Below are 24,451 nucleotides of genomic sequence, written 5' to 3'. Positions count from 1 at the left end.
AAAGGTGCCAGGGGAGGGGCGGGCAGACCACGAAGAAGGCCTGGTGGGGAGGGGTGGGACTGCGGAGCCCAGGAAGGCGGGGTGCTTTCAGTCTGGCCATCCTGATCCAGTGACATGCACCTGCATGAGCTGGAGGGACACCGCAGCCCTGCATGACACATTCAGACTCCATTCCATTCACTGCTGCGTCCATCAGACCTGTTACGTAACAGCCACGGCCACCCAACCCTCGCTCATCAAGCGGCGGCCGGCAGAGGACGGAGGCGGGCCTCTGGATGCCTCACGTCCTCCCTGTGAGATAGGACAGCTGGGTAAACGCAGCGGGCAGGGTGGGGCTTCCTCCCACCCCCACAAATTCTGCTCAACGACCCAGAACTGCAAATGGAAGAAGTGGTCTTCTGCCCCAGTCGAGTGGGAGATACCTCTTGGCAAACCAAAGGCAGCATTCGAGGGGCAGAAGGCTCGCCAGCCTTCCCCGTTCCCAGCCTGTGCCCTGCTCCAGCAGACTGGATGGCCAGGGCCTCCTGCAAGTCAAATCATACTCAGATGCACTGAGGTTACGGCTGTTAACCTTCTGTCACCACTGCCCCGTGCATCAACCTTTCTTTGTGAAGCAAATACGTACCGCCTTGTCAAGTCCAGACTTTCATACATACTGTTTGTTTAAAACCCACCGACCAGCTCATGGGGAGACACACTTCTCTTCCTGGAAGCGATGCCCTGACACCTACTGTTCCAGACGAGCTCACTCCCTCCGCTCCTCCACTCACCGGCCTGGGCCTGTGCTCTGGGTGGCCCCCCTACCTGCAAAGCCTTCTTCGGCTCCTCCACCTGCCCACTGCCACTGTCCATCAGAGCCCCAGCTCAGCTGCCCTCTTCCTGGGGAGTCTCAGCTCCTCAGCTCACCGGCAGGCAGAGCACAGGGCTGCCTCCTGGGGCCCCCACAGCTTCAACCAGATTCTCTATTAACACGCTTTCCAAGTCTGAGAAGCAATTCTACCTGCCAGGCTTCCCAGTGGGACTGCAGGCTCTCTGGGGGCCATGGCTGTGCTGGAGGGGCCACTCAGAGCAGCGAGGGCACAGGATTTGCAACTGAAAACCTGGGTGCTTCCTTTCACAGTTTCTTAGGCAAATTCACCCTTCTGAGCCTCAGTCTATCTGTCTACAAAATGGGCGCAAAATTTCCAAGATGCCAGGGCCTTTGGGAGGATTAAATGAAATGTTATTTGTGAAAAGTCATTCACAAACTGCAAAGCCTTACACCAATCCCAGTGAGGATTAGGAATATTAGTACTAATTAATATAAGAACATTGATTAATGTTCATTTCTTCACACACATCCCTTTACCAACACCTATCATTGTGTCTGCAGGCACCCGAAATGACTGCTCGTGGAATCTCAGGTTCTCTGTTCATTCTAGATGAAAATAACATACACAGCTGCTACAGACATAGAGACCAAGGGCTCTGCCAGCAGCTACAGCAGCCGCCGCCATGGGGTTAGTTATTTTCGCCTGGAGCTTTCCTGTAAGTGATGACCCAGAGGGCTTTGGTGAACAGCCCTGCCCAGCAGGATGGAGGTACCCAGCCACCTGCCAGAAGAACAGGGCCTCCATGGGTGCAGGCTGTCCACAGGGGCTGCAGTAGGAGAAAAATAAAGGTACCAACCTCCACACACATTTCACTCCCAATGCGGAGGCTGTCAGATCTGAAAATCCCTTTCAGGGTGACAGACGCGGTAACTTCTAGAGGTCTCACGCCACCCCCTGCCTTGAGGTGAGGGTGGGGGACAGCCATCCTGGGACCACCCTTGGCCAGAAGTTACAGGGCCCACAGATCATGGCTCCCCAACCAGGAGACTGAAGTCTTCCGGAAGATCGCCCAAAACACTTCAGGTTGGAAAAGAAAATGCACACACACACACACCCCTTCTCCATCCATCTTCACGTGACGATGAAGACGGCTTCTCCCTCCAAAACAGAAACCAGGCCCCTCCTCTGGGGGGTGGGAGGAGGTTCACGGTTTTCTAACCTAGGACCTCTTCTGGGCCCTGTGACAGCCAGCAGGTGACGAGCAGCCCCACTGCAGGGCAAGTGACTGCACCAAGGTCAGCACCAGGCTCTCTGACTCTGGGCAGGGTTCTGCCTGCTCCTCACACCGTAGGACCATCCAGCAAACAGGGTGGGGACCCCGTCTTTCTCACAGAAAGCTTGACACAAAGGACTAGGAGGCACTGCTTCAGCCCCTCTCCGATCCTTTCACATTGATGGCTACCTTTTTCATGGCATGGGTAAAGGCCTGTGCCCCGCCGTGATACGAACAATGAGATAACGCAGGATTATGCCTAGGAGGATTATGCCACTTTTCCACAGTGACTATTTCTTGGTTATTGGAAATCCGGGGTGATTTTTATTCTTACCCTTCACTCTCTTCTGTGCTCCAAATTTACTATAACCAACAAGTACTATTTTCAAAAGCAGAGATGCCTATTGTTTTCCATAGGCTGAAACATCGCAAGCTTTCCGTGAAATGCTCATTTCGTCCTGTGTAACTTTATAAAAACACAGTAAAGCTGGAAGTGACGCAGGTTAGGCACAAAGGCTTTCTGGGTGGGATCTTCCCTCTCTGGTTTCCGCCCCAGAAGAGAAGGAAAAGGAGGTGACTGTGGGGCTTCCTGCCTCCCAGCCCAGGCCCGAGACCTCCAGGCCATCAGACAGAGCCTGCCCTTGGGCAGACCCAAGGCTGTCTAATGTACCTGTCGATTTCTGATATAAGCTCAGTACTAATAAACAATGCTGCTCTGACCTGTCACTTCTCAAGAACAATTCTAGCTTTATCCTGAGTGGCAATGATATTAAGCTATCCAAGTGTTGGCTTGTTTGGTCAAAAACTATTTCAGCACCTACTCTGTGCAAGGAATCATACCAGACACTGAGCCACCATTAACCCCAAACTGGAAAAACGACCAATGAGACAGAGGCAGGCCCATGCCACCCTTCTAAGTTCTGCCCTGGCATAGGGTTTCAGATACACCAAAACAGCAGCAAACAGGAATGTGAACAAGTGCTGCCTAATTCCAGTGCCGCTCCTCCCAGGACTTGGGCAAAGTGGGGGCCAAGCCTGAGCCCCTGATGACAACCCAGCAGCTTAACTGCACTGAATTAAGGTACCTGAACTGCAGGCCACTTGGCAGAGGGAGACAAGACAGGGAGGGAACACGAGATAACCTGAAACTTGGGGACCATCCAAATCTTCTCTCCTGGGCCCTTTACACTGTACTTCTTCCCCTTCCTGTCCTCTTGGAGCCAAGAAGATCACATTCAATTAACATTAACCGAGGGCCTACTATGTGCTGAGGGCCTACTATGTGCTGAGCCCTGATGCCAAATAGTTTTGCAGACAAAGAACTCAGACCTTTGCTCTGCATATGCTGTTCCCTCTGCCTGGAACCTACTTCCATTTACACCAGGTAACAGCTTATATGTTACCTGGTCAGAGAAGTGCCTGCCCAGGCAGGAATGCCCCAACGTTCCCTCAGAGTACCCATGACACCTGGAGCGGTTCTCTCCCCAGATGGATACTCGGCTCCCTGCACTGACACACAGGTGTGCAACACCTCTTTCCTGAATAAGCAAAACAGCTTGGAAGGTAATAATAAAAGCCACTGTTTACTGAGCACGTACTATGGGCCGAGTGCTGTGGGAACTCCACACAGACATTAGAACACCATCGGCATGTGACGGCTGCACTCTTACTCCTGCCCTTTCACAGATGAAGGAAATTGCATCATCTCCCCCTATTTTTAAAGAATGGGAATCAAAACCCAGTCAGCAACTTGTCCAAGGCCATGCAGCTAATGAGAATGAAGACTGAACCTCAGCTCTCAATTCGCTCTCCAGAAGGCTTGGCTGACCTCCCTCTCTCCCCGGGACCCCAAGGGGCACTTCTTGGTCCTGTGTTCCCAGTGACCATTTCTGTCCCATTTCTGAATCCTCAGCCTCCTCTCCCAAGGCACTCCACTCAAAAGTCATCTCTGACTCCTCTCCCCATGACCTACACCCATGGCTTCCCATGCCGATGTGGACCCCCTCTGCTGTGCTTCACCGAACATCCTGTGCAAAGACCCTTAGTCTTTCAGCCCTGCAGGGTGGGACAGGCTGGGGCACTCAGCTGGCTACTCAACACCCAACAAAGCAGGCGGCTAGGGCGGGCATGCCCTCCGTGAACCCACAAGTGGGATCAGGCAGATAAGCCCAGCTGTCTATGCCCACTTCCCGCTATGTCCCTAGCCCCACCCCTGCCTGTATTTATAGCACTCATGAGCGTGGGGGCCTGGAGGATGCAAGATGGGGAAGGGGGCTGCCCACTTAGTCCAGATCCTCAGGGTGAGAAGTCAGGGAGGACCTGCCAGGCCCAGAAGAGCCGGGAAGAACCGAAGTTCCAGCTCAGAGAGCCACCCCCACCACCAGCCACAGAGGCCAGGCCAGAACCACCATGACAGCAGTGGGCTCCAGAGGCCCGTCCTGCATCACACAGGGCTGTCAAGACCAGAAGCTGCTGGAAGAACAGAAGGGAAAGGCTACAGGGACCAAAAGGATGCCACTGACCTGAGGGAAAGCAAAAGGAAGAAAAGCCCATTGTCCTTGGAGTTACCTGCAGGAAGGAAGCAAGGGGGAGAGGCACCAACATACTGCCCTGGAATACGCAGTTGAGTATGTCGTTTCCTTTTTGAAACCTTCAGGACTCCCTGCTGGCCACTCTGGGGTCAAGTCTGAACTCCTTAGCAGGGCCTTCAAAGGTTTTCAGGCCCCGGGCCCTTGCAGCCATGTCTGGGAGGCGAGGTATTTCAGGCCTTTGCACCTCTGCCCAGGGGCTCCCTCTGCCTGCAAGGCCCTCTCTCTCTCCTTGGGCAGAGCATGCCTATCCTTCCAGGCCTGGCACACCCCACGGTTAGTGGGGAAGAGCGTGGGCTCCAGGGTAAGCTCCCCAACGAGTACAGCTTTACCCTCCTAGGCTGCCTCCTCTGAAAAACGTGGAGAAAACTGTCCCCACCTAACTGGGTGATGGGGGATGAAAGGCAGTAATTCACGAAAGCGCTTTGAACTGTGCCTGGCACACAGTAAGTGCTTAATAAACGAGCTGTTGTTCCTATTGTCCTCTGGCTCCGCTAGGGCCCTCTGTCTTCACCACAAGCAGAGCACTGTCTGTCATGTATCTGTTACCCAGTGGACAGCCTCAGCCAACCACTGCGTCGCAAGAGACACAACCTACGACTCAGCACAGTGCTGGGCACACAGTAGGTCTTCAGCAAGTGCTCACCACCTATGAGGGTTCAACGGCAGACCCCCCCAACCCCAGAGCTTTTCCAGGGCCCAGCTGCTTCCACAGCTCACACACCAAATCCCCAGTCTCCAGGCCCAGCAGAGTGAGGAGGGCATTCACAGTTACTTGGTTTCAAAACAATGAAGGGCTGTCCTCTGCCTTCCCAGGCTGCTTCCACTCCAGGGAATTCACAGGGAGAAATGAGCACAGCAGGGACTGGAAATAGCACGGAGCCCCTCTCAGGGAAGAGAGCACGGCCGGCCCGCCAGGAACCAGGAGCAAAACCTCAAAGGCAGAGGAGAAAACAGCCTCCAGACAGAAGCCCGAGCTCCGCAGAACTCGGCCAACCCGAGCGAACTAGGACAAGATCACTTGCACCCATTCTGCCTTGAAGCTCTTCTTCCCACCCTCTTGGCGACCTTTAGATGGGGTTCCTGGTATAACCCACTACTACCACGTGGGAGCAACTGACAACACATCCCCCTTAGGCTGCACAAAAGAACCAGGTTGCCTGAGGTTCCTGGAGGGAGCTAACGGTGCCTTCCCCACGCACACTAGCTATCAGGGCCTCGTGTCTGGATTGAGGTCACTATCTACGTCCATCTCCCAGCAGACCAGAAGCCCTCAGAGGCCAGGCACCAGGTCCCATTCATCTTTAAACCCCTGTGCCCCTAGCATAGTGCCTGGCACATAGTAGATGCTCAGTAAGCTGTGCGTGCTCAGTTGCTAAGTCCTGTCCGACTCTTTGTGACCCTATGGACTATAGCCCGCCAGGCTCCTCCATCCATGGGATTTTCCCAGGCAAGAATACTGGAGTGGGTTGCCATTTCATACTCCAAGGGATCTTCCCAACCCAGAAATCAAACCCACATCTCCTGTATTAGCAGGTGGATTCTTTACCCCTGAGCCACCTAGGAAGTCCAGCTAGGTACGTTACAAGGCAGCAAAACCTGGCAGCAAGAGAGTGGTGCTGGTTCATGGACCACTCCATCCGGGCCTCCCACATACATGGACAAGGAGTCACGTGCTCCCTCTGGGTCTCGCTTTCCACATTTGTAAAGAGGGATAACAAACAGTTCTGTATTCTCACAGCCTCAGAGAGAACTAACTGGGGAAACACACATGGAAAGCACCATAGCATCACAGGAATGCTAGTTACCCTTCCATTTCAGCTCAGCTCTCTCTGCACCTTCCCACCTCATGTTGGAGCCCTTTCTGCTGGCCATGTGCCCCCTCCCCCAGCACTGAACCTACTCTGCAGTGCCCCTATTGTTTTGTATCTTTCACATCATTGTGACTACTTGGTTTTAAGTTGGATTCCCCCTCCAACCCAAGAGGTCCTGAGTCCCAGAGGCACCATGAGTTCCATGTTCAAAGCCTGATAAAATGGGCATGCAGGCCTGACTGCAGGGCCCCTCCCACCCACAGTCCAAGCTCTGATACACACACACACACACACACACACACACACACACACACACACACACACACACACACGGCACCCTCCAGCACACCGAAAAGGAAAGGAGATAGGAAGGGACGCTGCACAGGTAACCTGTGAAGGAGTCACACCTCTGAGACCTTGTGCCTCCTCGGCAGGTGTGCGAGCTTGTTTGCCTGGCCGCCTCCGCGGCACAAGGGCCTCCAGGGCACTGATTGCTGCTTCTTTCCTTACATAAAGCACCAAGCAGTCAGATAAATAATATATGGCCTTTGCCTCACTCGCAGGTATCAGCTGTGCAAACACCTGCTTAGTCCCACAGTGCCCTGGGTGTGTGTGTGTGTGTGTAATGCCTGGCCTTACACAACTCCAGAGGGCATATATGAGTTGGGAACTGATACTCATGCCCACCTCTCAACCCTATCCTCTAGCCTTGGCCTGGAGTCCATCAGCACTAGACCCCAGCAGCTAGTCCAGGGAGGACACCGAGGGCAGGCATACACACACCCTAAACCAGTCTCGGGGGTCCTTTCCCAAGAAAACATCCTTGGAGCCCCAGGTCCCTGCCGGTGACCCTCCAGACTGCAGACCTGTATGCAAGCCGTGTACACCTTCATGCACGCATTCCCGGGAGGCCTTGCCAGGCCAGCCACCATCCCAGATTACAGCTCGCCCCTCGCGCCACCCCCCCCAACCCCGGCACAGGAGCTCCCCCACTCACTCGGTCGTGCCAGGCGCCAGCACACCCACCAGGCGCACACAATCCCACTTGCAAAGGGCCTGTCCAGCCCGCCTCCCCTCTTCCCCGAGCCACCCCCACGGGCAGGTCCGATTACACTCCAGGCGCGGGCCCCGCCACGTTGGCGAGGAGGGGGCCAGGGCACACCCACGGGCGGCCCCGCGACCTCGCAGGGCGGGGAGAAGGCGCAGGGCTAGGCCGGCGGGGGCGCAGACGCCCCCTCCCTCCGCTGCCAAGACAGCTGCCTCCGTCCCCTTTCCCGCCTGAGGACCTGCGGCCACGGCGACCCGCGGGGACGACCCCCCGAACGGGCCCCTCCAGATCGGAGCAGCCCCTCCGCTCCCGAGAGCCCTCGTCTACCTCCCCCCGCCTCGGGGCCTCCAGCGCAGGGCAGGTGGGCAGGGTACCTCAGGAGCCCATGGCGGCGGCGTGTGCGGGCGACGCGCGGCAGCCGGACTGGGAGAGCGAGGCAGGCAGACAGCACCGCGGCCCCGAAGTCTCGCCGCTGGCCGGCGCGTCCCGGGCCCAGCCGAGTGCCGCCGCGGCGCGCCTGCGTACTGAGCGCGCCGCCGGGGAGGGCGGGGCGGCGAACGCTAGGCTGAGCTCACTCGCCCGGCCTTAAAGGGACCGCGGCCCCAAACCCCGTAGTGGTGGGAGCGATTTCGGCTCTCCAGCCTCTAGCAAACCAGTCGAGTCGCCTCCCCCACCTTCCTCCGACCCCCCCCCAACCCCACCCACCACTGAGCTTCTTGGGGTGCCGGGACAGAGTCGTGGGCTCCAAGCTCTGTCCTGGCACTCTCAGGCTGTATGGAACTTCACTTCTTTTAACCCTAATTCCCTCCATTTGGGCCTGTTTGAAAATGAAACAGTAACGGCTTTTTAATCGTGTGAAGGATGCAGGTGTTTGTGGAATGAATGTCTACTGAAGTGCTGTGTGCAATAATCGAAATGAAATTGCAAAAGAAAGGAAGAGGTTTTTCTTCCCACTCCACTTAGCAGCGCTTGCGTCTTGCCCCACCTCGCTCTAGGTAGCGTAACTAGCAAATTCTTCAGATATCATTCAAACCGCTCACCTCATTTCTGTGTGCCAGGTCCACACCAAACAGCAGTTTAACTGAAAAACAGAAAATCCAATCAAGTTTTGGCTTTGGTGTGTTCAAGATCCCCACATTTACTTCTATCCTCAGCCCAGACTCCTCGCCTGAACTGTGTACTCCACATCTCATCCTTGAGGTCCAGTAGGAGCTCAAAGTCAACACACCCACAACAGAACCATCTCCTCTCAAACTGCAGAGACTGCACTCTCATAGCCTACCCACAACAGCAGTTAGTAGCTGCCCCCTTCCGACACCAGCCCAGAACTCCTGGAGTTACCCTTGGATCCTTCTTCTCAACTGCTTACCCACTAGACCAGGAAATTACGTTGGGTGCGTGCTAAGTTGCTTCAGTCGTGTCAACTATTTGTGACCCCGTGGACTGTAGCCCACCAGGTTCCTCTGTACGTGAGAATCTCCAGGCAAGAATACTGGAATGGGTTGCCATGCCCTCCTCCAGAGGATCTTCCCCACTCAGGGATTGAACCTGCGACTCTTACTCTCTTACATCTCCTGCACTGGCAGGCAAGTTCTTTACCACTGGCACCACCTAGACTCTGACCTCTTCCACTCCATCTCCACTGCTACCAACCACTTTGCTTATTTTCTGTCTATAATTATTGCAATATTCTTGTTAGGGAATGAATGTTTGTATCCCCTCAGATTCACATGCTGAAATCCTAACCCCCAAATGTGATGGTGTTAGGAGTTGGGGATGGAAGGTGATTAGCTCATCTGGGTGGAGCAGAGCAACTTTTGGAGCAAACTTAAATAGGATTTTAAAAAGAGACCCCAGAGAACTCTGTAGCCTGCTTTCTGCCTCCTAAGAATACAGAAAGAAGTTGGCACTCTATAACCCAAAAAAGGGCCCTCAGCAGAACCTATCATGCTGGCAGGCAGCCTGATCTTGAACTTCCAGCCTCCAGAACTATGAGAAGTAAGTGTCTCTCGTTGATAAGGCACTCAGTTTACAGTAATCTGTTATAGCAGCCGAAGCTGACCAGTTGAATGGTATTATGAAGACCCACAAGACCTTCTAGAACTAACATCCAAAAAAGATGTCCTTTTCATTATAGGGGACTGGGATGCAAAAGTAGGAAGTCAAGAGATGCCTGGAGTAACAGGCAAATTTGGCTTTGGAGTACAGAATGAAGCAGGGCAAAGGCTAACAGAGTTTTGCCAAGAGAATGCACTGGTCATAGCAAACACCCTCTTCCAACAACACAAGAGAAGACTCTACACATGGACATCACCAGATGGTAAACACTGAAAACAGATTGATTATATTCTTTGCAGCCGAAGATGGAGAAGCTCTCTACAGTCAGCAAAAATAAGACCAGGAGCTGACTGTGGCTCAGGTCATGAACTCCTTATTGCCAAATTCAGACTTAAATTGAAGAAAGTAGGGAAAACCACTAGACCATTCAGGTATGACCTAAATCAAATCCCTTACAATATTCAATGGAAGTGAGAAATAGACTTAAGAGATTAGATCTGATAGACAGAGTGCCTAAAGAACTATGAACATGACTATGGTTTGTGACAGTGTACAGGAGGCAGTGATCAAGACCATCCCCAAGAAAAAGAAATGCAAAAAGGCAAAACAGTTGTCTGAGGAGGCCTTACAAATAGCTGAGAAAAGAAGAGAAGCTAAAGGCAAAGGAAAAAAGGAAAGATATGCCCATTTGTATGCAGAGCCAAAGCCTTTGACTGTGTGGATCACAGCAAGCTGTGGAAAATTCTTAAAGAGATTGGAATACCAGACCACCTGACCTGCCTCCTGAGAAATCTGTTTGCAGGTCAAGAAGCAACAGTTAGAACTGGACTTGGAACAACAGACTGGTTCCAAATCGGGAAAGGAGTACGTCAAGGCTGCGTATTGTCACCCTGCTTATTTAACTTATATGCATAGTACATCATGTGAAATGCTGGGCTGGATGAAGCACAAGCTGGAATCAAGATTGCTGGGAGAAATATCAATAACCTTAGATACGCAGATGACACCATCCTTAATGGCAGAAATCGAAGAAGAAGTAAAGAGCCAAAGAGCCTCTTGATGGAAGTGAAAGAGGTAAAAATGTTGGCTTAAAACTCAACATTCAGAATACTAAGATCATGACATCCAGTCCAATCACTTCATGGAAAATAGGTGGGGAAACAATGGAAACAGTGACAGACTGTATTTTGGGGGGGCTCCAAAATCACTGCAGATGGTGACTGCAGCCATGAAATTAAAAGACGCTTGTTCCTTGGAAGAAAAGCTATGATCAACCTAGACAGCATATGAAAAAGCAGAGACATTACTTTGCCAACAAACGTCCATCTAGTCAAAGCTATGGTTTCTCCAGTAGTCTTTACCAGTCGACCCACAAGGGAAGTGCATGGATGTGAGAGTTGGACCATAAAGAAAGCTGAGCACCGAAGAATTGATGCTTCTGAACTGTGGTGTTGAGAAGACTCTTGAGAGTCCCTTGGACTGCAAGGAAATCAAACCAATCCATCCTAAAGAAAATCAGTCCTGAATACTCATTGGAAGGACTGATGCTGAAGCTGAAACTCCAATACTTTGGCCACCTAATGTGGAGAACTGACTGATTGGAAAAGACCCTGATGCTGGGAAAGATTGAAGGCAGGAGGAGAAGGGAACGACAGAGGATGAGATGGTTGGATGGCATCACCCACTCAATGGACAGGAGTTTGACCAAGCTCAGAGAGTTGGTAATGGACAGGGAAGCCTGGTGTGCTGTAGTCCATGGGGTCACAAAGAGTCAGACACGACTGAGCAGCTGAACTGAACCGAAGCTGGCCAGGGTGAATGTGATATTTTCCTAACCTGTTTGTTTTTCCAGGCTTTCCTGGTGACCCAGTCTACTTCAGTGCAGGAGCCAGAAGGATTCTTATATTTATTATTTAAGGGTTCGTTGTTTTTTTTTGTTTGATGTGGACCATTTTAAAGTCTTTATTGAATTTGTTACAATATTGTTTCTGTTGTATGGCCACGAGGCATGTCGGAGACTAGCTCCCCAACCAGGGATCAAGCCTACATCCCTGCATTGGAAGGCGAAGTCCTAACCCCTGGACCACCAGGGAAGTCCCCAGAGGGATTCTTTTAAAATCTAACTCAAAACATAGCACTTGTTTGCTCAAAGCCTTCGCCTGGCTGGCCAATTCACTCTGAGTAAAACCCAAAGACCTTAACAGATCCCTGCTGAATCTTGCCTTGCTTTGTCTAACATTCCACCCACCTAGTCACGTCCAACCTCATCTCCTCTGTTTCTTTCCCTCTATGCTGACCCCTTGCTGTTTCTAGAACAAATGAAGCCTTGGCCTCAAATCCTTTGCCCTGGCTGTTCCCCACTGCTGGGAGTGCTGTTCCCTCAGATACCTATTGCTGTTCCCCAGTGGCTCAACAGTAAAGAATCCGCCTGCAATGCAGAAGATGTGCCAGGTTCGATTCCTGGGTCAGAAAGACGCCCTGGAGAAGGAAATGGCAACCCACTCCGGTGTTCTTGCCTGGAGAATCCCATGGACAGAGGAGCCTGTCAGGCTATATAGTCCAAGGGGTTGCAAAAGAGTCGTACACGACTTAGTGACTGAACACACACACAGATACCTGAATGCCCCCTCCTTCACTTCCTTCTAGGGTTTACTGACACATTCCCCACTCAGGAAGCCTGCCTTGACCACCCAGTAAAATTGCCAAACTCCTTACCTGCAAGTCCTGATTCCCCCTTTCCATGCTCTAGTTTTCCCCACATCACTTAATGTCTATCATAACACAGTTCGCCTGTTTTACTGCTTGTCTTCAACCTGTAAAACATAAATTCTAGAAGAACAAAGATTTTGTCCTTGTTGTTGCCTGATATAATTCCAGTACTTAGTACTAGGGCTGGTATGGACAACATGCTTAAAGAATATGTGTAGCATGAACAGAGATCATCTAGAGAAAGTCTTCTAGGCAAATTCCTTCCCAGCCCCCAGGTAGGAAGTTGCTCAGGGCTTTCCCAGCACACAAACAACATTTATCATCAGTTGCATCATCTTCACTTGTTCACGACTTCCTGATTCTCTCTCCCTGCACATGACCCCTCCAGGGCAAAGTCCTTGTCTCGGTTATCACCATATCTTACGCTTAGCATCAGATCAGATCAGATCAGATCATTTGCTCAGTCCTGTCGGACTCTTTGCAACCCCATGAATCGCAGCACGCCAGGCCTCCCTGTCCATCACCAACTCCCTGAGTTCACTCAGACTCACGTCCATCGAGTCCGTGATGCCATCCAGCCATCTCATCCTCTGTCGTCCCCTTCTCCTCCTGCCCCCAATCCCTCCCAGCATCAGAGTCTTTTCCAATGGGTCAACTCTTCGCATGAGGTGGCCAAAGTACTGGAGTTTCAGCTTTAGCATCATTCCTTCCAAAGAAATCCCAGGGCTGATCTCCTTCAGAATGGACTGGTTGGATCTCCTTGCAGTCCAAGGGACTCTCAAGAGTCTTCTCCAACACCACAGTTCAAAAGCATCAATTCTTCGGCGCTCAGCCTTCTTCACAGTCCAACTCTCACATCCATACATGACCACAGGAAAAACCATAGCCTTGACTAGACGAACCTTTGTTGGCAAAGTAATGTCTCTGCTTTTGAATGTGCTATCTAGGTTGGTCATAACTTTCCTTCCAAGGAGTAAGCGTCTTTTAATTTCATGGCTGCAGTCACCATCTGCAGTGATTTTGGAGCCCAGAAAAATAAAGTCTGACACTGTTTCCACTGTTTCCCCATCTATTTCCCATGAAGTGGTGGGACCGGATGCCGTGATCTTTGTTTTCTGAATGTTGAGCTTTAAGCCAACTTTTTCACTCTCCACTTTCACTTTCATCAAGAGGCTTTTGAGTTCCTCTTCACTTTCTGCCATAAGGGTGGTGTCATCTGCATATCTGAGGTTATTGATATTTCTCCCGGCAATCTTGATTCCAGCTCGTGTTTCTTCCAGTCCAGCGTTTCTCATGATGTGCTCTGCATATAAGTTAAATAAACAGGGTGACGGTATACAGCCTTGACGAACTCCTTTTCCTATTTGGAACCAGTCTGTTGTTCCATGTCCAGTTCTAACTGTTGCTTCCTGACCTGCATACAAATTTCTCAAGAGGCAGATCAGGTGGTCTGGTATTCCCATCTCTTTCAGAATTTTCCACAGTTTATTGTGATCCACACAGTCAAAGGCTTTGGCATAGTCAATAAAGCAGAAGTAGATGTTTTTCTGGAACTCTCTTGCTTTTTCCATGATCCAGCGGATGTTGGCAATTTGATCTCTGGTTCCTCTGCCTTTTCTAAAACCAGCTTGAACATCAGGCCATTGACCTAGGACTGGCCAATTGGAGCACTGCAGTTCCTGGCTCCAGTGACTGGCTCAGAGATGGGAAAGTGACCCAAGATGGGCCAATCAGAGGCAATTATGGAACAGAATTTTTGGAATTCTTGGGAAAGGTATTATGGTTTTTCCAGTAGTCATGTATGGACATGAGAGTTGGACCATAAAGAAGGCTGAGGGCTGAAAGAGATGCTCTGGTGCTGAAAGAAGACCCTTGAGAGTCCCTGGGACAGCAAGGAGAACAAACCAGTCAATCCTAAAGGAAATCAACCCTGAATATTCATCGGAAGGACTGATGCTGAAGCTGAAACTTCAATACTTTGGCCACCTGATGGGAAGAGCCGACTCATTAGAAAATACTCTGATGTTGGGCAAGATTGAGGGCAGGAGAAGAAGGGGACAACAGGGGATGAGATGATTGGATGGCATTACTGACTCAATGGACATGAGTTTGAGCAAGCTCTGGAAGACAGTAAAGGACAGGGAAGCCTGGCATGCTGCAGTCCATGGGGTCACAAAGAGTCAGAAATGACTGAGCGACTGACCAGCCACAAAAGGAAAGGTAGTCTATTTGTTGTAGAGGGAAAAGACCACCTGGGAACAAGCCCCTCACACACACCACCCCCCCAAAAGAATGAGAGAAATAATGAGCTAATGAAGGTGTATGAAGCCTCACATCCAGCTGTGCCTCACACGTTCTAATTAAGTGAGCACTTAAATTCTCTTTCTTTTTTTTTTTTAAATTAGTTTGAACTGGCTTTTAATCCGCTGCAACCAAATGGATCCAGTTCGGGTACTAAGTTAGTTGGGCCTTCAGCAGCCCCATGCCATAGACTGTACCATTCTTGTCAGCCGTGTGCAAAATTCCGTGTCAACACTTTTGTATGATGGGGAAACTGAGCCTCAGAAAGGCAAAGCCACCTGCCTAAGACCAACTGCTAGGAAGTAAGTGGAGCTGGCCCTGTGCTCTGCCTGCCACACCACACTGCCTCTCCAGGGCACTTGGCCAGAGCTCCCACAGCATCCTTGGGGGCAAGCAGAAGATGCAGAGACTGCAGGTAAGTGTATCTGAAGTGCTCTGGGCTCTAGGCCACTTGTCAGCTAGCACTGTTGAGGCCCTGGCTCTTTCCTCTGTACTCTCCAGCAGATGCTAGGAGTGGATTTGGGATCAGAGATAATCCAACCTGGTCCCCATTACCCACGAGAGGCCCTTAGTCTGGGGGTTGGGTGGGGAGGGGAGCCAGATGCATTCAGCTAAAATGATGCAAACAGAAGGGAACGACAAATCATTTCTTTAAACAACCTGTTTTCTTTGAAAACATTGCATGCTTTTTGCAAACACATTTTGGAAAATGCAAACAAAAATTAAACAAGTAAAAGAGAGAGAAGGAGGAGGGGAAAGAAGATAATTAATATTCATAATCCTTTTACTTAGGAGAACCCACTATTAACATTTTGTTATATTTCCTTCCAATCTTTCTTCTAAGACTTATTATTTTTTTTAACTACAGGGTTCAGATCAGGCTGCCATGCAAATTTATTACTTTTTACTACAAATTTATTACCTTTTCCGACGAGTAGTCTTACTAATCATTGTCCCCTTGTTATTTGTAATGCATAGAGGCTGTTCTGATATCTACACGATATATATCATTGTGTGTGCCTGCGTGCTAAGTTGCTTCAGCTGTCTCTGACTCCTTGTGACCCCATGGAATGTAGCCTACCAGGTCCCTCTGCCCTCCTGCTCATGGGATTCTCCAGGCAAGAATACTGGAGTAGGTTGCCATGTCTTTCTCCAGGGGATCTTCCTGACCCAGGGATCAAACTCCAGCCTTTTACATCTCCTACATTGGCAGGCGGGTTGTTTACCACTAGGGCCATGGATCTACCATAATTACTTAACTATTCTGTGATGAGTTTCAAATCATTTGTGATTTTTTTTCTTATTGGGGAGAAGCTAATTAAAACGGAATGGGGAAGGGAGGGTGGGGGAGGTGGGGATCTAGAAAGAACCAAAAGATGATATCTGAATTGGCCTTTGAAGGAAGAGTAGCTTGTTGCTGGAGGTGGAAAAAGACTCCTCCTGTAGCCAGTGAGCAGGGGTAAAGGTGTCTGGTTGGGCTGAGGAACTGTTACTATTGTCCAGAACTAAGGGTTCCTGCTGGAGAAGTAAATGGCAACCCACTCCAGTATTGTTGCCTGGAGAATTCCATGGACAGAGGAGCCTGGCGGGCTATAGTCCATGGGGTCAAAAAGAGTCAGACATGCTGAGCGACTAACACACACCAGGGGGACCTGAACTAGGACAGTGGCCCTGGGCATGAAAGGGCGAGGGGACTGATGTGAGTGACATCTTTGAGCCAGGGTGAATGAAAATTTGCAAGGAGTGAGGAGGTGACAGAGCAGGGAAACATTTATCTTCTAAATTAGACAGCCTGGGGAGAGGATGAGGAAAGACAAGGAGAAAACAATGAGGGCTCCCAGTGCCACCTGCTGCCAACCTGCCATGTCAGTCAGGCCAGGTGACTTTCTGTGTGTGAGCCCCTTTCTGAACAACCCAAACCTAAAAATACCCACCACCTGCCTCTGCTCCTGCCAGCCTGGGGCCTCTGTAAATTGAAACTCAAAGATTGCCCATGGTGAACAGGGACTAAGAACTTGAATAAGGGTGTGGTTTGGTCTGATGCCAGATGTGTCTGTTTTCTAGGTTTCTATGCTAAATGTATAGCATAGAAACATAGCCTACGCTAGTAAAGTAATGCTCAAAATTCTCCAAGCCAGGCTTCAGCAATATGTGAACCGTGAACTTCCTGATGTTCAAGCTGGATTTAGAAAAGGCAGAGGAACCAGAGATCAAATTGCCAACATCCGCTGGATCATGGAAAAAGCAAGAGAGTTCCAGAAAAACATCTACTTCTGCTTTATTGACTATGCCAAAGCCTTTGACTGTGTGGATCACAATAAACTGTGGAAAATTCTGAAAGAGATGGGAATACCAGACCACCTGATCTGCCTCTTGAGAAATTTGTATGCAGGTCAGGAAGCAACAGTTAGAACTGGACATGGAACAACAGACTGGTTCCAAATAGGAAAAGGAGTTCGTCAAGGCTGTATACCGTCACCCTGTTTATTTAACTTATATGCAGAGCACATCATGAGAAACGCTGGACTGGAAGAAACACGAGCTGGAATCAAGATTGCCGGGAGAAATATCAATAACCTCAGATATGCAGATGACACCACCCTTATGGCAGAAAGTGAAGAGGAACTCAAAAGCCTCTTGATGAAAGTGAAAGTGGAGAGTGAAAAAGTTGGCTTAAAGCTCAACATTCAGAAAACAAAGATCACGGCATCCGGTCCCACCACTTCATGGGAAATAGATGGGGAAACAGTGGAAACAGTGTCAGACTTTATTTTTCTGGGCTCCAAAATCACTGCAGATGGTGACTGCAGCCATGAAATTAAAAGACGCTTACTCCTTGGAAGGAAAGTTATGACCAACCTAGATAGCACATTCAAAAGCAGAGACATTACTTTGCCAACAAAGGTTCGTCTAGTCAAGGCTATGGTTTTTCCTGTGGTCATGTATGGATGTGAGAGTTGGACTGTGAAGAAGGCTGAGCGCCGAAGAATTGATGCTTTTGAACTGTGGTGTTGGAGAAGACTCTTGAGAGTCCCTTGGACTGCAAGGAGATCCAACCAGTCCATTCTGAAGGAGATCAGCCCTGGGATTTCTTTGGAAGGAATGATGCTAAAGCTGAAACTCCAGTACTTTGGCCACCTCATGCGAAGAGTTGACCCATTGGAAAAGACTCTGATGCTGGGAGGGATTGGGGGCAGGAGGAGAAGGGGACGACAGAGGATGAGATGGCTGGATGGCATCACGGACTCGATGGACGTGAGTCTGAGTGAACTCAGGGAGTTGGTGATGGACAGACAGGGAGGCCTGGCGTGCTGCGATTTATGGGGTCGCAAAGAATTGGACACGACTGAGCAAATGATCTGATCTGATCTGATCTGAGGTCAATGGTCGTTTGGTGATGTCCAAGTGTAAAGTCATCTCTTGTGTTGTTGAAAAAGGGTGTTTGCTATGACCAGTGCATTCTCTTGGCAGAATTCTGCTAGCCTTTGCCCTGCTTCATTTTCTACTTCAAAGCCAAACTTGCATGTTACTCCTACTTTTGCATTCCAATCCCCTGTGATGAACAGGACATCATTTTTTGGTGTTAGTTCTAGGAGATCTTCTAGGTCTTCATGGAACTTATCAACTTTAGCTTCTTCAACATAAGTGGTTGGGTCATAGACTTGGATTACTGTGATATTGAATGGTTTGCCTTGGAAACAAATCGAGATCATTCTGTCATTTTTAAGGTTGCACCCAAGTACTGCATTTTGGACTCTTTCACTGATTAAACAACAGTTTAAACCCTGTTTGGAACAACTGACTGATTCAGAATTGAGAAAGGAGTACAACAAGGCTGTTTGTTGTCACCCTGTTTATTTAGCTTATATGCAGAGTACATCATATGAAATGCCAGGCTGGATGAGTTACAAGCTGGAATCAAGATTGCCAGGTGAGATATTGACAACCTCAGATATGCAGATAATATCATTCTAATGGCAGAAAGCTAGGAGGAACTAAAGAGCCTCTTGTTATGGGTGAAGGAAGAGAGTGTAAAAGCTGGCTTAAAACTCAATATTAAAAAACTAAGATCATGGCATCCGGTCCCATCACTTCATGGCATATAGAAAGGGAAAAGGAGGAAGCAGGGACAGATTTACTCTTTTTAGGCTCTAAAATCACTGCAGATGGTGACTGCAGCCATGAAATTCGAAGACGATTGCTTCTTGGCAGGAAAACTATGACAAACCTAGACGGTGTGTTAAAAAGCAAAGACATCACTTTGCTGACAAAAGTCCATATAGTTAAGGCTTTGGTCCTTCCAGTAGTCATGTACAGATGTGAGAGTTGGACCATAAAGAAGGCTGAGTGCCAAAGAATTGATGCTTTCAAACTGTGATGCTGGAGAAGACTCTTGAGAGTCCTTTGAAAAGCAAGATCAAGCCAGTCATTCTTAAAGGAAATCAACCCTGAATATTCACTGGAAGCACTGATGCTGAAGCTGAAGCTCCAGCACTTTGGCCACCTGATGTGAATAGCTGACTCATTGGAAAATACTCTGATGCTAAGAAAGATTGAGGGCAAGAGGAGAAGGGAGCAACGGAGGATGAGATGGTTGAATGGCATCATCGACTCAATGGACATGAGTTTGACAAACTCTGGGACAGAATGAAGGACAGGGAAGCCTGGTGTGTTGCAGTCCATGGGATTGCAAAAGAGTCAGACATGATTTGGCAACTGAGCAACAACAACCATACCTTCATTTCAAGGCTGATGTGAAGATGAAATAACACAAGGAAGGCTGTTAGCACTGGGCCTGACATGCTGTAAGGACTCAGGAAGTAATGTATTTATTTACTCATCTATTTTTAGGCCATGCCAAGCTTGTGGCTCAGCTGGTAAAGAATCTGCCTGCAATGCGGGAGACCTGGGTTCAATCCCTGAGTTGGGAAGATCCCCTGGAGAAGGAAAAGGCTCCCCACTCCTGTATTCTGGCCTGGAGAATTCCATGGACTATATAGTCCATGGAGTCGAAAAGAGTCGGACACAAATGAGCTCACTTTTCACTTAAGCCAACAAGTGAGATCTTAGTTCCCTGACCAGGGATTGAACAGGCCTAGCCCCTGCATTGGCCATGAGGAGTCTTAATCTCTGGACTGCCAGAGAAGTCCTCAACAAAGTGCTGTGTTTTGTGTTTTTTTTAAGTCACATTTGACTCTTTTCAACCCCATGGACTATTTATATAGTCCATGGAATTCTCTAGGCCAGAATACTGGAGTGGATAGTCTTTCCCTTCTCCAGGGGATCTTCCCAACAAGGATTCGAACCCGGGTGTCCTGCATTGCAGGCGGATTCTTTACCAGCTGAGCCACAAGGGAAGCCAGAAAGTGCTATTTTTAATATCTATAAATGTAACTAGCAAGAAGGCCTTTCCTGAAATTCTTGTTTGCAACTGAAAACATAAACAGGCCCAACTGGGTCATTTCTGATGACCCTGCTTCAAACTCTGGCATCAGTGATTCTGTCCACAGCAACCACTTTGTGTCTGGCGTCAGGGCCTTGTTACTGTTCCCATCACCTGGACCACACTTCTTCTCACACCCTTTTCTTTCGCTAGGTAATTTCTGCCCCTCCCTCAGGTCCCTGATAAAACGTCAGTTCCCCTGGATATGTCATTAAGTAGAGAAAAGAAAATACCGTACAGAACAGTACTAAATATATCATTTATGCAAATATATGTGTGTACATCTATTTGTGTGTGGTTTAAAATGTGTAGTAGTTACTGAAGCTGTGCTCTACAGCCCAGCTGAGAGCCTGCACATGGCTACTGAAGCCAGCACGCTCTAGAACCCGAGCTCCCCAACAAGGGAAGCCATCACAGTGAGAAGCCCACCAACCGCAAGTAAAGAGGAACCCCCGCTCACCGCAACTACAGAAACGCCACACACAGCAACAAAGACCCAGCGCAGCCAAAAAGAAATACTTTTTAAAAAATACATAAAAAAAATAGGGAATGCCCTGGCGGCCCAGTGGTTAGGGACTCTGAGGTTTTCACTGTAGAGGGTGTGGGTTCAATCCCTGGCTGGGGGACTAAGATCCTTCAAGCTGTGCAGTGTAGCTAAAAAAATAAAATGAATAAAAATAAATAAAATGCGTAGTAATTTTCTGGAATGCAGAAGCACGGGCCCTCCCATAAACAGAGGCCAAACAAGGACTGGGTGTTAGTCATCTTTGCTCAGAACCCGACACACCGGGCCATCATATTCATCACGACTACTACGCGCTGAGCAGCTGCTATGTGGCAGGCGATGTACTAAGCTCCTCTTCATTATCTCAACAAGCAGCGGTGCTGACTGCCATTTGGCCGATGAGGAAACTGAGGCACGGAGACGCATCATTACCTGGCCAAAGTCACACCTGAGCTGCCCAGCACACAGGGAGGCCTAGTGGTCCCGGGTTTATTAAATGAAGCCGGGACCCACACCAGTCCCACAGGGAACTAGGAAAAATCAACTGGCAAGACAAAAGGCTTATGACTTCACCAAGACTTTCCTGTTGGGATAGTGACCATCAGCAAGCAGAACAAGGCCATTCCTGCCTTCCAAGTTGTGTGTGTGTGTGTGTGAATCAGAGATGTGGCTGGTGATGGATTTATGGGTTGCTGTGAAAAGAGCCTGAGTTGGAGACACAGAGAGGAGCTTCCTCTTTCTGCCTGCCTGTCACACGTGCACACACAGACTTACACACCTGGGCCTCCAACAAAGGTGAGGCGAGTCCCACTTGGAGCTTACCTAGCCAAACCAACAAACAAGTGAAAACAAAGAGAAGGATTTACTGCAGTTGCCTTGGAATCACTAGGAACTTGTTTCAGGTTCTCTACAAAATCCCAGGTTGCTGCCAACTATCCCGAGCACTGCGATCGGGAAAGGGAGGTTCAGGTCGGGGACATGCAGGAACTGGGGAAGCGGGGTTCAGGGTTTCCCGGGAAAGCCTTTAATAAGAGGGAAGGGTCCAGAGTAGGCCTGGTGGCCCAGTCTCAGATCTTCTGTGACTCAGTAAACCTGGAGGGGATGACTTCAGAGGGGCGGCACCTTAATCATAGGTGCTTTGAAGATGCAGGGATGAAAGGCCTTGGGAGGTATAATTACAGGAGATGCCATTCTCTCAGGGGCCTGCAGGAGCCCAAGTCACCATCTGCAGAGATATGTTGCGGGAGTCCCCAGTGGGGCCTTCTTAAAGGGGCAGCACCCCAGGGGTGGGCTCTCTGTTCCCTTCCTTGGACGGCTCTTCCATCCTATCAGCATCCCCTGCACGGGCAAGTGCAGCCTCTGCGAAGCCAGGTTCCAGCTCTGCAGCTTCCTGCACTTCAATAGGCAACAGGACACAGCCTCACATGGAACAGTTTGGAGGACAGACAGGAAGATGCTGTTGGCGTCTCAGGGCTAGGGTGGAGGGAAGAATGGAGGGAGCAGGCCAGAGGAAGAGGAGGAGGGGAAGGTGGCTCTCGGTCACCATGGCAACACTTCCCCGGCTCATCAGACCCCTTCTCGTCACCCAGCCACACACAGCCCAGCCCGGAAAGCTGGCCCCAGACAAGTGTGGCTTGAGCGAGAGAGGAGATGTCTAGAGATTGGGCAGCTGGAGGCTGGAGCTTGGAATGTGTTTACTCTTCTGAACGATTAGACGGGTTCCTGTGGGCGCCTGTGTTGCAGGCTTTGGGAACGAGGATGTGACGTGGAGGCCTCAGCCTTCTTAGCTGTAACTATTCCCATCTCCGTTTCCGAAATAGAGCAGGGATGGGGGAGGGGGAGGCAAGGGAATGAGAGAATACAGGAGGGGAAGGCTCTCTCCTTGGCTAAAGTCACACTGGAGTGACTCCTACTGGAGCTGATGGCAGGGGTCTGCCCAATCCACTCCCCTACAGGAGGCCCTGGCTTTCGGCAGAGGGGAGTGTAGAGGGTTGTGGGGGGCATCAGAAGGTAGGTGGGAAAGGGGAGAAGGAGAGAGGCTGCCACGGAGCAGCCCCGTGGCGCCAGCGGCTTGTGTTTTACGGCAGGAAGTGACTGAACCAAGTTCAGAGGAAGCCAAATCCTTCCTTTTGTACCAGACCATTTTCTGCGGGTGTCTCCTCGGTCTCCTCCCCTCCTTCCTCCTCCAGACCTTCTGCCATTCAGTCTTCAATCCCCTTCCTCCAGTGATCTTTGGCCTCCAAACAAGAACAGGCCTCCTAGATCCTCAAAACCATCTCCTTCCACACCTCAACCCCAGTTGCCTCCCCTCCACTCTTCCCCACACCCCCTCAGACACAAGGTCACCTGTTGGCTTTTATTGGAGCGGTTACCTGTGTGTGCATGTGGGGCAAAGTTGCAGGGATGGGAAGGGGCATGAGGGAACTTGCTGGCGGGTCGACATTGCCCACATCTGTTTCAGGTAGTGATTACACAGGTACATAGCAACAGGTAAAAAGCTATGGATCCCTGTACACTTAAGATGTGTGTGCTTTTCTGTGCATACGTTATACTTCAATTCTTAGAAAAGAAAAAGAAGATCGAGCGGGAAATGGTCAGTGGGAAGCTTGTGTTTTGCCAGCCCCCTTTCCTCTCTCTGCTCTGTTTGCTTTGAGCTCGCTGACCCCACCTCTTCCCTGAAGCCCCGCCCCCAGCCAGGCTCCTCTCTCCCTGGCCCGGCCTCCTTGATTTCCAAGCTGCGAAGGTCTCCAAGCCCCGAAGGTCTGCCCTACTGCCCTATCTGCGTTCTTGCTTTCTGTCAGCGGTCCTGCGATGCTCCCAGGCTCCCACGTACATCACCTCAGAGCCTCCGACTTCTCCCTTTCTTTCAGTCGGCTAAGAACAGACCGGTTCAGAAAAGGGTTCAGTCATCCTTGCCTTCTGGATGTCTCCTGCCTGGATTGTAACCATAGCTCCCTAACTCCTCTCCCTGCCTCCTTGCTCCATCCTCCAATCTCCCTGCCCACTGTTGCCAAATTCATATCCCTCAAGTTCACATCCGTCGTGGCTCTTCTCTAATCGTTGGTTCCCCGCAGTGCAGATGCTGGTGGATGGAAGTCAGGCCGGTGGGTTCTGGCGTCTGCCTCTTCTATCCTTGGCGGCTATCTCCTCCCTACCCCTTTGTGCTTGGATCTCTGAGTATATATCGAGCTAGTTCATAGCTCTGGGCCTTTGTTCATGCTGTTTCCTCTGGCAGTAATGACTGTCCCCACCTCATCCCTCCTCCCCACCCCCCAGGCCATCACCACCCAGTAAATTACTCACGTTTCAAGGGTCAGATCAGGTATCTTTGAACACCTTCCTGACACACCCCCTCCCTCCTTTGTCCCTGGTTCATACTGCGTATCTCACACTGGATTTTGGATTGGGATAAGCCATTGGTTAACTTGAGTCTTTCCTCTGACTTGGGCCCTTGGAAGCCAAAGTCACACCTCGGGTTTGCAGTGTGCAGGAACCATTACTGAGCACTTACGCAGCACTGGGCTAGAGTGAAGGTTAGGAGCATGGGCCACTGTGTCTCTGTGTCCTCATGCACTCAGCGAGCATCAGAGTACATCAGCCTCCTAGGATGCTTATGAGCAGAGAGGGTGGGAACAGGGCCTGGCACCAGGAGCCTCCTCGGCCCTTATGAGCATCTGTGGTTTTATTTAATCTTACAACCTCTGAAGCAGGTAATAGTACCTCCACTTTACAGAAGAGGAAACTGAGGCCCAGACAATGCCCCAGGTCACAGAGGGACCAAGCCAGCCCTCTGGGTTCCACTCTGTGCTCTCCACCCCTCACCCCTGCACTCCACTCCCCCTCAGCCCAGCACTGGCACCCACAAGCCCCAGTGTTTGTTGCATGAACAAAAATGATTCA

General features: G+C 50.2%; 1 protein-coding gene across 2 annotated transcripts in view; it reads right to left on the bottom strand.

The window, feature by feature from the left end:
- Positions 1-8,043, bottom strand: part of TMEM184B (transmembrane protein 184B) — a 50,282-nt gene extending 42,239 nt beyond the window's left edge. The window contains exon 1 of one of the 2 annotated variants that reach the window (XM_027540806.1): positions 7,910-8,043. The gene's annotated coding sequence lies outside the window, so the exon portion shown is untranslated. The remainder of the gene's footprint in view (positions 1-7,909) is intronic. The other variant, XM_027540807.1, reaches the window with a different exon arrangement.
- Positions 8,044-24,451: the final 16,408 nt, after the last annotated feature.

The sequence above is a fragment of the Bos indicus x Bos taurus genome, chromosome 5 (genome assembly GCF_003369695.1).
Source record: "Bos indicus x Bos taurus breed Angus x Brahman F1 hybrid chromosome 5, Bos_hybrid_MaternalHap_v2.0, whole genome shotgun sequence".
NCBI classification, from domain to species: domain Eukaryota; kingdom Metazoa; phylum Chordata; class Mammalia; order Artiodactyla; family Bovidae; genus Bos; species Bos indicus x Bos taurus.
This window is presented reverse-complemented; position numbering and strand designations above follow the sequence as displayed.